A 13594-nucleotide genomic window follows, 5' to 3' on the forward strand; every position below is an offset into this window, starting at 1 on the left:
TTTCAAGATCTTTGAAATGAAACCAAATTTATAATATTTTTGACTCTTTTTTAAAACTCATTCAATTATTCAACAAAAATTAAGCTTTATTATAAAAAAATAAAATTATATTAATTTGTTAAAAACTTTAATGTAAATTTGTTCATAAAAATATAGTAATGAAAAAAATAAACATAAAATCTCACTTGACTATATTTACCTAAAAGAGGTCAAAGAGTCACCTGTTGTCCATTGAACAAACAATCAACGGGAATAAAGTGACATAGTTTGGGAACTGATAATATATATATATATATATATATATATATATATATATATATATATATATATATATATATATATATATTTATATATGTATATGTACATATATATATATATATATATATATATATATATATATATATATATATATATATATATATATATATATATATATATATATATATATATATATAATATTTAAAATACTAACAAACAACCTTCTTTATAATCTTTAAAGTAAATAATCTTTAAAACATATACTTTGTTCTCAAATGTTCTATCATTTGGAATATTTCATCTTAAGAAGAGAGAAATTTGATTAATGTTTTTGACACATATATAGAAGATAAAATATATCAATATGAGATCTCGTTAGATACGTCTTAATGTATATTTTTTTATTTTGTATTTTTAAAATTTATTTATTTTGTGTATTTAATAATTTTTATTATGTGTATTAGATTCGTCTTAATGGCACGAGTATCTAGTTGTATTTATAAACATAAACAATTTTATTAAATACATTAGAATTGTAAAATTTAACTATCATTATTAAATCAATTATTTGTCATGAATTATAAGCTATACCAAACCAATAATAGGTTACATGTCACTACATGAATAGAAGTTTTCTACTTGTTTATTTTTTGCATTCATATTGTATTTATAAACATAAATGATTTTATTAAATACATTAGAATTATAATAAGATTTAATTATCATAATTAGATCAAAAATCTGTGACGAATCATAAGCTATACTAAAGCAATAAGAGAATAGGATACATGTCACTACATCATTTTAAGTAAAGTTTTTTGTAAATAATATTTTGCATTCATATTGTATTTATAAACATATATAATTTTATTAAATACATTAGAATTGTAAGATTTGACTATCATAATTAGATCAATCATCTATCACGAATGAAATTAATACAGAAAATAAGTCATTGATGTTGATCATTTGATTCCTTTAATTAATTCTATAATTATTCAGAATAAGATGGATCTCTTTTACTCATTTGGCAAAATTTTTGAAATCTTTTCAAACTTTCTCCTTAACTATTTCAATCAAATACTCTTAATTTTAGTTAATTTTCATTGTTTTATTTTTCACTGTCTTTCTTGAACCAAATACTTTTTTTCTGGAATTAAATCTTGCCCATAAAATTTGATTAATTTTTGGCTTTTTCTATGTTATGGAGTTAATTTATTTTTGGTATGTTGGTTGAATTTTATAGTGTATTTTTTTTAACCATATATATATATATATGAAGGTGTTGGTTCTTGAAGATATTGACTTTTTAGGAAAACTAACAAATCTAAACTACTAACGACCCATTTGATTAGTGGTATTAAATGGTGGTAATGGGAATGATTTATGGTGTAAAATTTCATCAAAAGTTTCATGTCATTTTCATGGTAATAAAACTTTGATTACAAAAAAAGTTTTTTTGTTTACAAATTTCCATTACCACCTAATAGCACCTCTCCCAATAGTAATGCATTGAAATGAATTTTATGAAGAAAATGAGATGATTGAAGTTGGACAAGCATGGTAATCAAGTTAACCTAGAGATTTTTCAACCAAAATTATACTATTTTTTTTATTCCCATTACCGTCACTTAATACCACCTACCAAACCAGCCGTAAAAGATTTTGTTTTGATATTTTTGTTTGTGTGAAATAATGTTTTAAGATCAATATATTTTGGGGTTTTCATGAAATTTATTGTATTAATATATCTGATTTCTTCTCATTAAAGAATACTAGTATATATGCCTGTGTAGTACACAAATGTGTAAGTGTGTAAATACATAAAAAAATAAATTCTAAGTGATGCAAGTATATATTATCATTATAAAATTTATCAAGTTTGAATATAATTTACTATAACATATAGATATAAACAAATGATAACAACATGAGATTGTGATAAATTCTAAATTGGAGATATAAAAAAAATCACTATTGTCGAGTTCTGAAAAAGTGAGAAAGCGAAAGTCTAAATTAAATTGGTTTATATGAGTAATATATTATTTTTAGTGAAATTTACTTTATGAAAGATATTCTTACTACTATCTAATAAATGCATTTTAAATTAAGATTGCAAAAGAAGTTTTCTTATCATTGATGCTTTAATCAAATAAATGAATAATTAAAAAAAATAAAAAAAAAGCTTTAAATTTTAGTAGCTTTAAGTAAAATTTGGGTTAAATTAGAAGATATCTTTAATTCTTACATTTTTAAAATTGGGATACTACAATACATTAAAAATTAATTAAAAAATATAAAATAATATACATGAATTAATTATGTATCAAATTTTCAATGGAAAAAATAGCATAAATAATAAGAAATGATGAACAAAAAATGCTTGAATATAGAAAAAAAAATCTGAATGTTCTAATAATGGGATGATATCCAATTATAAATTAATATCTAACAATGATAATTTTAAATTAAGTTTAGAAGAAAAGTTTTTTAACAGAGTAAATTTAATATATAGTTATAAATTAGTTGAATCATTAAAAACACCTTTCAAAAAGTATCTAATAGCTTTGGTTGTACCTGCAACAACTAAAGTCATTGTAAAAAACACGCTTAGCAACGAAAAACAATTTTTTGCAACGACTTTTGTTGTTGTTATAAATGGTTTTTCTTGTAGTTGATATCAAAATTAAAATATTATTTTGATAAGTGTAAAAAACTAAATAAGACTAATAGGTTGAATAAGAGATAATAATATTTTTCTTAATATGTTTATTTAATTACACAACGAGTTTATAAATAATCTTGCAATTACTTTTATCATTGGCGTCATTTACAGTTAACACATTAAAAAATTATATATAATACTCCATATATTAGCTAACTTGATAATATGTTATATGTGCATTTAACTGGAGATAACGTCATCATATTTTGGAGGAAAACATTTTCATTAGAATATGACATACTATGCATTTTAGTTTTAATAGGAGTAATATAATTATAGTTATAACTAGATAGAAAAATTCTTTTCATATAGAAATACTTTCTTGAATTTTTTAGTGACATGATTACAACCTTTTGAAAATAGGAAAGAACATAATAAATGTGATTCAATTATTAAATATTTTTAAAACATAAAAAATAGAGGTATTAAATAGTTTTTTCTTCTAATATATACTTTTTCCCTTTCAAAATACTTGCAACATTTGCTTTTCACGCAGTCCAATGCATTAATTCAATTCTTAGTATCTATAATTATGTGTAATAAAAAATTATAAAAATTTGATATTAATAATCTTTGTATCGAGATGAATCAAATAAGATTCTACTTAACTATGTTTTAACTTATAAATAAAAAATTGATCACAAATTAAGGGAGATAAGTGAATAGTGCAAGTATTTCCAATGTTGCAAGTAAATTGAAACGGAGGAAGTATTTAGCAAATGACAATTGTTTGTATGTACCTAGGGGTGTTAAAAAATATTCGGTTTAAAAAACCCGACCCGAATAATTCGGTATCCGAATTTAAAAACCAGATAATTTACCCGATTAACAATTTCAAGTAATACAGGTCGGATACCCGGTTTTTAAACCGGGTATTCGGATCGAATACGGGTCACGTTTTTTAATAATCCGGGTACCTGGTATCCGATTTGTATATATATATATATATATATATATATATATATATATATATATATATATATATATAAATTTTTTTATACTTATTTTGGAAAATAAAAACCCTAATGTAAAGTAACTTAGGAGTTGGGCCTAATATATTAGTTTACTGTCTTAGGCGCACACGATACCTCTTCTAATCACTTACTTTTAGTTTTTAATAGTTTGATATGTAACTTTATGGTTGTATTTCAATTGACTTATGGTTGTATTTTAATTTTTAAACGCTCTCTATCCCTTACCCCATGATTTGTCTTTTATGAATTATGACTAATTAAGTTAAGTCTTTTAGATTTTAATAGTTTGTCTTTTAGTATTTGAGTTTTATATAAAAAAATATTCTAAAACAATTAAGAGAAAAAAAAACACATGTTTAAGGAAATAAACAAAACCAGATATTCGTTTTCCGACACGGTTTAAACCGGGTATCCGGATTCCGGATACCCATTTTAAACTGGGTCGAAACCGGGTTGCATTTTAGATAGCTGAAAAAACCAGGTGCCCGGATTTCCGGATCCGAATCAACTTGGTATTCGGTTTTGAACACCCCTATATGTACCCCTCTACAATAAATTTTTATGTTTATTGTTTTCAAATATACAAGTCTTGTATGAGACTGTCTCACCGTAAGACAGACATATACAAGCTGCTCTAATTATTTGCATTAAAAAAAATTTAAAACTACATTCAAACTGTTTTTTTAGTTTTTTAATTAATTAGAATTGAGTCAAATTATATTAAATCGTCTCAAAATAAAATGATCTTAATAAAAAATTTATCTACTTAATATCTGTCCTCCGACTATGTGAAGAACCCTCATACCTAAATGGCCCAATCTTTTTACTTCCTCTACAACCACTTCATCTACTAGGCCTGTTATTCGAAGTCAACATGGTATCTTTATACACAAATTCTTGTATATAATATTTCATCATGAAATGCGTCTTATATATGAGTTAAATAATTCAATAATACAAATTAACAGCATATAAACTTTGTATTTTAAGGTCATTTTATTAAAATACGGTCCCCCAATCACAAGAATAGCTCACCTTTATATCCAATCCCCAGTACCAAGAAGGCCTTCACACCCACATTTCTAAATTTCATTTTCTTCACAACTCTATAGCTGCACTAAGGGTAATTGGAAATTTTCCATGACCGATGAATTTGATTCTTTAATCATAATAAGACTTTGGGAATTAGTGTGAAGCCTACTAATTAATGACAATATTTTTCCTTCTCTGTGGATTTTTAAACATAAAAGAGAGCATTTTGATGATATTTTACTAATGGCAAGGCACGAATGAATGAATGGTCGAGCAAAGCAGCAAGGCATTATGGCAGCTGGCTTCTGACAAGGCCGCTCGACTGGTCGAGCAAAGGAGGCTTGATCTGGCGGTTCATCGGGGGAACATCAGAAGGGCAGCATGTGTGCTTGATTGGTCGAGCAAGAAGCGCTCGGTCGAGTGAGCTGCAGTTTGCATACTCGAACGTTTCTCTTTATATGCGGGAAAGTTTGTGGGCTTTTAGCCATTTGTCCTAGGATTCTCTAATAGTTTTAGGGCTATATGAGGGTCCTTGGAACTTCATTAGAGATGAGAGAGTGAGTCTAATACACTAGAAGCAACTAGGGTTTACAACCAAGAGAGTTTTTCCTTGTATTAGAAAGTTTGTGTGAGACCACCATTAAAGGTGAGGTCTTTGCTTTGAGAGGTAGTTCTTAAAGCTTGTCTGGATTGTTATTAATGTATTGTTGGATATATTAATGAAAGTAATTTTTTTTTTTGAGGGAGAGGTCATACTTGTGTTTTTGGTTCATTGTTGTTATACTCTGTTTTTGAGTATTTTTTGTCTTATTTGTTCTTTACCATTATCATAGCCTAATCACAACAAAATCAATTCATTTTTATTAAAAAATATTTTTCATATGTTTAATAATTTTTTTCATACTCGACAAGTATGATTATGTATTACAACAATAACATCCAAAGTATGGATGACATACATAATTCCCTTTGGATGGCCCACACTTATTGAACCCGAAACACAGGTCGATTCTACAATTCTGTAGCGGTATACATCCTTTTGCTTCTTGAAAAAACACTTTATGCAACCTCGAACCCATTGCTTCAGTACCTGCATATTAGTCTTCCATATTAATACTCTTCCACTTGGTAAGCATTTTTCATCGGTGATCTCGAATTTTTGGATTTTTTATTTGATGTATTAATTTTTTAAAAAAATTTATATGGCGACTCTAAAACTTTTAACTTTTCCATTTGATAGGAAAAAAAAAAATATTTTGTAAATTTACGTTAATATTATTCATTATAAGTTTATAATGACTTTTTTAATAATAACAAACGCGTCGATGACTTTTAAATGAAAACTTTTTCTTCTAAATTTTGGTCGAAATGAATACTTAATTTTACAAAGAATTTAACATTTTGTCTACCATATGGAAAAGTTTAAAACTCGGGGTCATTGTGTGGATAAAAAAATGTTTGTCAACTATCTGAAAAAGTTAAAAATTTAAGGTAACCACGTGAAATTTCTCTGAATTACATAAGTGATTATCCCACTTGAATAAATAATTGCAACTTTAATTTACATCAAATCAAGTAATTTTAAGTTTGCAATGCACATTACTATCTCTTTCCCTATAAAACAAATATATATATATATATATATATATATATATATATATATATATATATATATATATATATATATATATATATATATATATTTATATATATATATATATATATATATATATATATATATATATATATATATATATATAATTTTTTTAGTTTTATGGTGCAAATTTAAATGAACATAAAATACTTATTATAAAAGTAATCTCTCAAAGATTCTGAAAATAAAAAGGAAAATAAATGTAAGAAAAAGGCTGGGAATGTACAATGAATATAATTGAAACTGATACCTCTAAGGTCAAAATTAATACCTTTGAAGTCAAAATTGAATTTTTATTCTTTTAATTTATGAATAATCGACCTTTTTTCTTCAATTTTTGGCTTTTGGGCTGGTCCATATGACCCGTCTCAATATGAGACCGTCTCCCAAGTTTTTGTGAAATAAAATTACAATGGAAAAAAATATCCGTCTTCTCTTATACTCCCTTTGTTCCTCTCAATTTGCACATCTTTTCATTTTAGTTTGTCCCACTCATTTTGCGTGCTTCTCCCTTTCGGCAATGATCCTATTTTCTTTAAATCTCATCCACAAATATATTATCTCTCTTAATCTTAACCACTTATTTCTATCATTCACTTGTATTTTGTCTTATTCTCCAATTTAATTTCACTTTTCACTAAATTTCACCGAAAATAATTTAGCTACATTCTCATAGAAACGAAAAGGAAGTTAAATATTAAAAAGGCTTGAATTTTTAACTTTAGTAAAAACAAAACATAAGAAAATTATTGTTAAAGGGAAACTTGACCTATAATTTACAATATATAAGTAACAATATGTGATATTTTTTCCATAAGACCATAATCATTTACTTGCGACTCATTATTTAAAAATGTACTCTACCAAAGAGATAACATGATAGATCCATAAAATTTACTAAACGTTATTATACACTATAATCAACTGATTTTAAATACAACAATTCTTACTTGAGACTGTCTTTTGTCTCAAAAGTCCAACCTATTATGTTAATTTTAAAAAAAAAACTGATGCGTGCGTGTAACTGTAATGTGAAAAGTCACATAATATATTTAGGGTTATAACAACATTTATTTGGGGTTATAACATAATATATTTGGTGTTATACCAACATATATTTGGGGTTTATAACATAATTTATTTTGGATTATAACATAATATATTTGAAATTATAACAATAAATATTATATATATATATATATATAATATTGTTATAACTTCAAATATATTATGTTATAACCCCAAATATATTATATTATAACCCCAAATAAATGTTGTCATAACTCCAAATATATATTATGTGACTTTTCACAGTACACTTACAAGCGTGCGTCAGGTTTTTTTTTAAATTAACATAATGGGCTGGGCTTTTGAGAACCGTCTTTAGAAAAGACGGTCTCTCAAGAGAGAAGCTGTTTTAAATAACAATTTTATAGAGTTTTGTTAGATAGAGTATTTTATCCTATATTATTAGTTAAGAATTTAAGTATCCAAAGTAAGTTCTCAAAAAGATTTTTATTACATCAAATATGAATAATTAATTAAATTTTTTAATAATTTTACATAACAATGTATAATTTTGTGGCAACTATTTACAAACAATGAACTGGTTATAAAATATTAGTTATTTTATATAACATTACACATATCTTTTATAATATAATTATGTTATATATATATATATATATATATATATATATATATATATATATATATATATATATATATATATATATATATATATATATATATATATATATATATTTGTTGTAGTATATGAGTTGTATACTTGGATTTTGTTTCGTTTCCTGCTTGTTTAGGTTTTCTTGGTAAATTTAAAATTTTATTTGTCAAATAATAATAATAATAATAATAATAATAATAATAATAATAATAATAATAATAATAATAATAATTATTATTATTATTATTATTATTATTATTATTATTATTATTATTATTATTGATAAAGTAAAACACTTACTTGAAGAAAAAATAATTAGTAGGAACACCAAGACATGAATGTAAGTGTTTTTTAGTTCCATTGATATGTTTTGAACTAGTTTGTATTGTGCAGTTGTGAAAAGTTTTAGGCTCTTTAGTATTCATATAAGTGTAGAAAACTCCTATATTTCATTGTATTTGGGATTGAAATAATTACATACATAATAAATATTACCATATGCATATACAATTGTGATCATTTTAAATTCTAAATGATTTTCTTTCTATTTATGTATATCCTTTGTGATCTTGTTAAATATATTAAGTAACAATTTTTTAAATCAACACTATTATCTATTATGAAATTTCTAATCAATCATACTGAACAAATAAAAAAAATAAAAGACGTAATAATAAAATAAATAAAACAAGAAAAAGATAAATAAAATATCAAAAATCCCCCTATAAATAGGCCACATAATAGAGATTTACTACTCTTCCAAATTACGATCCCCTATAAATAAAATTCCATTAAAAACATTATTCGCAATTTACTTGCTCATGCTTCCATTCCACCCTCTTTTAGCACCATGCCCTTGGCATGTAAACTTATTTATAGAAATATTCTTTCAAATAAAAATCTCAAAAATAAAAATCACAAAATACCTACATATTATCATCTCAAGTTTTTGATTGTTTATACTTTTCTCTTTATCCATCGACAACCATAAACAAACTTCAAAACCGTTCTAAACACCTACATATTTCAAGGCTATTCTACAAATCATCCTGGATACAAGTGTTAATGATATATCTTCCAATATTATTATTCATCTCGTCCCTGAAAATTGGAAAAAAAATAAGCTTCTTTTAAAAAAAAATTCCTTCAAAAATTTTAATTCCAAAATAAACGTCTTCGTGCCAAAGTTGAGGTCAAAATATATTCCAAAAAGTTAAAATATTTGTTCGTTGTTACTAATAACGAACAAAAGGAAGAAATCCGTAAGCTTTAATGGGACAAAAAAATTAAAAATAAATAATGTTTGTTCACTGTTATGAACAACAAACACACATTATATATATATATATATATATATATATATATATATATATATATATATATATATATATATATATATATATATATATATATATATATATATATATATATATTCCTTTAAAAACTATGATATTGTCTTTCTTTTGTTTGCTGTTAGTAACAGCAAACAAAGTCGTGGAAATTTTTTTTTCTCATGTTCGCTATTAATAACTGTGAACATACTATATATTTTAGTAAAATAATTACTTTAGATTACAATACAACTTACTAAAATATTTAAAATAATTAACTCTAAAATTATACTGAAATATATTTTTGATGGTCTCTTCCATTAATAAAACAAACTAGTTTGATGAATGAATTAAGCTTATTTTAAGTCGATTCAAATTAATTTATTTGATTTTAATTTTAACCTATTAAAACATCAGTTAATAAACTAAATTAATATATTGTTTAAACAATTAAGCTCTTTAAAATTCTAATTTAGTTAATTAAGAGTAATAATACATATATTATTTTTTTCTTAAATACAGATTAATTATAATAATTATTAATTTTTTTCGTTAAATGCAGAATTATAATTGGAAAACTGATTTAATATTGGTATATGTAAAATGATTTTTCATACTTATGGTAGTTGACACATTATAATTGACTAATTTTAAATATTATTTCATTTGTTTCCATTTTTACTTTGAGGTTCAGTATTATAAACACATATGATTAAATTGTGTAAATATTTAATTGATATAACTATTAATTATTTCCTTAATTAAAGAATTGCAATATAGTCATTTTTAATCTAATAAAAAAATGATAAATAACACAACCATCCTAAGTGTGCCACTTGTTATTATATATCAAAATTAATAGATTGTATAATTTTTTTTAACGATTGAGACTACCCTTATAAGATCATAAAATTTTGTTATGATTCTACCACCTAAACTCCTAGAATAAGTAACCAACTTTAAAATACTACCTACATCTGAATCAATCGCCTATTTTTAGATTGTAGATCAAGATCAGAATTCTAATTACCATATTAACATGTAGTGATGGTCATAGGGCGGGTTTGGAGCGGATCTGGCCAGACCCGGACCCGGACCCTTTTATTTTTTATAGATCCAGACCCGGATTCGGACCCTAAGGGTCCAAAATTTTCAGACCCAGACCCAGACCCTCCGGATCTGACGGGTCTAGGGTCCTTGATGGGTCCTTAATGCGTCTTAAACAAAGTCTTTTTGATTGTCAAAATTGAACCTTTTGCGAGTCTTTTTGTATTTTTGTAAGCAACTTATTATCGTATTACAAACACTTGTTCGAGTCCATTAAGCAACTTAATATCGTATTACAAACACTTGTTCAAGTCCATGTAATTCAAAATACAAAATAATTATTTAAAAGTAAAAAAAATATTTAATTATATAGGGTCCGAGTCTGGGTCTGGGTCTGCACCTTGGGACCCGGACCCGGACCCGTCAAATATTTTCTAGATCCAGATCCGACTCGAATTCGATGGGTCTCAAAAAATAAGACCCAGACCCTTAAAAAAGAGGCGAGTCCGAAATGAATCCAATGGGATTCCGAACCCATGACCATCCCTACTAACATGTTACACATAAGGAGAAGCCAGACTCATTCTTCTCTGTAAATGATGAAAATAAACTTTTATCATAAAAATAAAAATATTATCATTCAATTACCAAGTCAATCCATACTATTAAAGGCATAAATACTCTTTAATTTGGTCAATCAGCTAGTCTCGTGAGAGACCGTTTTTTTTGAGAAACGTATCTCAAGTTCAGCTCATCAAAGATTAATATCTACCTACCGTATTCTTAATGCCTACTTACATTATTCTTAATGCTTACTTACCGTATCCTTAATGCTTATTTTCAATATTTTAAATGTCTACTTACATCATTCTTAATGCTTACTTACAATATTTTAAAACATATATAATAAGTCAGCCCAATTAAAGATTATATCTTAAAAAGATCGTCTCTTACAAGAATTTGTGTTGTTCAATTTAATGAGACTTGCTTATAGAGTTATAGTACATTCAAAAGTGATATGCCACGTTTATGTATCAACATCAATAAGCTAAGTATGGTGAAGCGAATCACATGTGGCAAAAATATTAAATCATATCTTTTTAAAAACAAACAATTGTGAAATAGCTTTTCAATTAATATACGTAACGTCTTTACCAAAAAAACTCACCTAAAAGTTGTCCTATACTGCTTCCCTCCATTTAATTTACTTCATTTTTTATTTTTACTTATTTTAATAAATTCATCTAATTTTTATTTTTGGATATAATCTCATTATTTCTATTTTGTATGTTGACTCTCTTATTTTTGTTAAAGTATATAATATATGCTTCAACTATCAGCTTAAGCTCCTAATTTAGTTGGATCCTTGATATGGTATCAAAAGCCAGCGTGACAAAGATATCAAGGATTCGAATCTCAACCACCCCTCATTTAAAGTAGAATATTCATCGCATGTGCGCATCTACACTTCTAACCCAATGGACTCTCGTGTGAGGGGGCGTGTTAGAGTACATAACATATCATGGAGTCTCAACCATCAGCTTAAGCTTTTAATTTAGTTGCTTTCTTGACAATTTCTAAATAGTACCCCACTACTATAATTAATTATACTTAACTTTTTAAGTTTTAAGTCAAAATCAAATAAAGTTAAATGATAGGCACGTGAGTAGCTGAGTAGATACTCATAAATATATTCTCTCTCCATCCCTATGAAAATGCACTAAAATGTTTTTAGTGAAATTTAGTTGAAAAGAGAATTGTATTAGAGAATAAAATAAAAAAATAAGTAAATAATAAGAATGTGTGGTTAAAATAGAGAGATAATAAATTTATGAATGAGATTAAATAAAGTGAGATTCATAAATATATACACAAAATACACTAAAATAGAAATTAATGCAAATTAAAAAAGACATAGACGATATATAGTATTATATATAGGTTTTATAAACTATGCACTTGATGCATAAATTTAGACTTTAAAATAGGTAAATTTATTAATTACTAAATCTATGCACCGGTGCATCGTGCATAGATATAATTAGGTTGGAAGAACCCTATTATATTTATGTATATATAGTTTCTCCGTTTCACTATACTTGCTACATTTGATATTTTACATAATTTAATGTGTTATTTTGATTAGTTATATATTGACATACACATCTAAATCTAAAATTTATAAAAAGTTAATACTCCCTCCATTTCTTAGAGTAATTCCCATTTGTCATGTTGGGGGTGTTTCTTTGTTATTTTCATAGAGAATCTTTTCATTTATGTCACAAATTTTGGACAAAAATAACCTTATTCATACTCACTTTAATATTTTTATTTTTATAATTCTTGTGTGCCTTCACATATCCTTTACTAACTCCAATTTAACATTTTAATATTTCTTATGGTTCCTCACATATTTCCCACTAACTTTATAAAATTAATTTTTTATTAGTTATTGTCTTCATATTTTTACCACAAACTTTCTTTTAATATTTTTTAATGCTTGTGATCCTTACTTTTCTCCAATCAAATTTTTCTTAATTCCCATAGACATGCTATTTAGAAACCTCTTTAAAGAACGAATGAAGTACTATTAAATTATTCAATTAGACATTCAAAATATGATTTTAATTAACCATATTTTTTAGGAAAAATTACCCTGAATAATACAAACTTTTACTGATTTTCCTACAATAATACGAACTTTTAATTAACCATGAATAATACGAACTTTGATACATATTCCCCGCTAGCATACCTGACCGGTTCTTTACCTGGAGAAACGGTAAATTCCCCATTTCTTCATCATGCTAGCGGGAAATATGTATCAAAGTTCGTATTATTCATGGTTAATTGAAAGTTCGTATTATTGTAGGAAAATCAGTGAAAGTT

Source organism: Amaranthus tricolor, chromosome 6, assembly GCF_026212465.1.
Source record: "Amaranthus tricolor cultivar Red isolate AtriRed21 chromosome 6, ASM2621246v1, whole genome shotgun sequence".
NCBI lineage: Eukaryota > Viridiplantae > Streptophyta > Magnoliopsida > Caryophyllales > Amaranthaceae > Amaranthus > Amaranthus tricolor.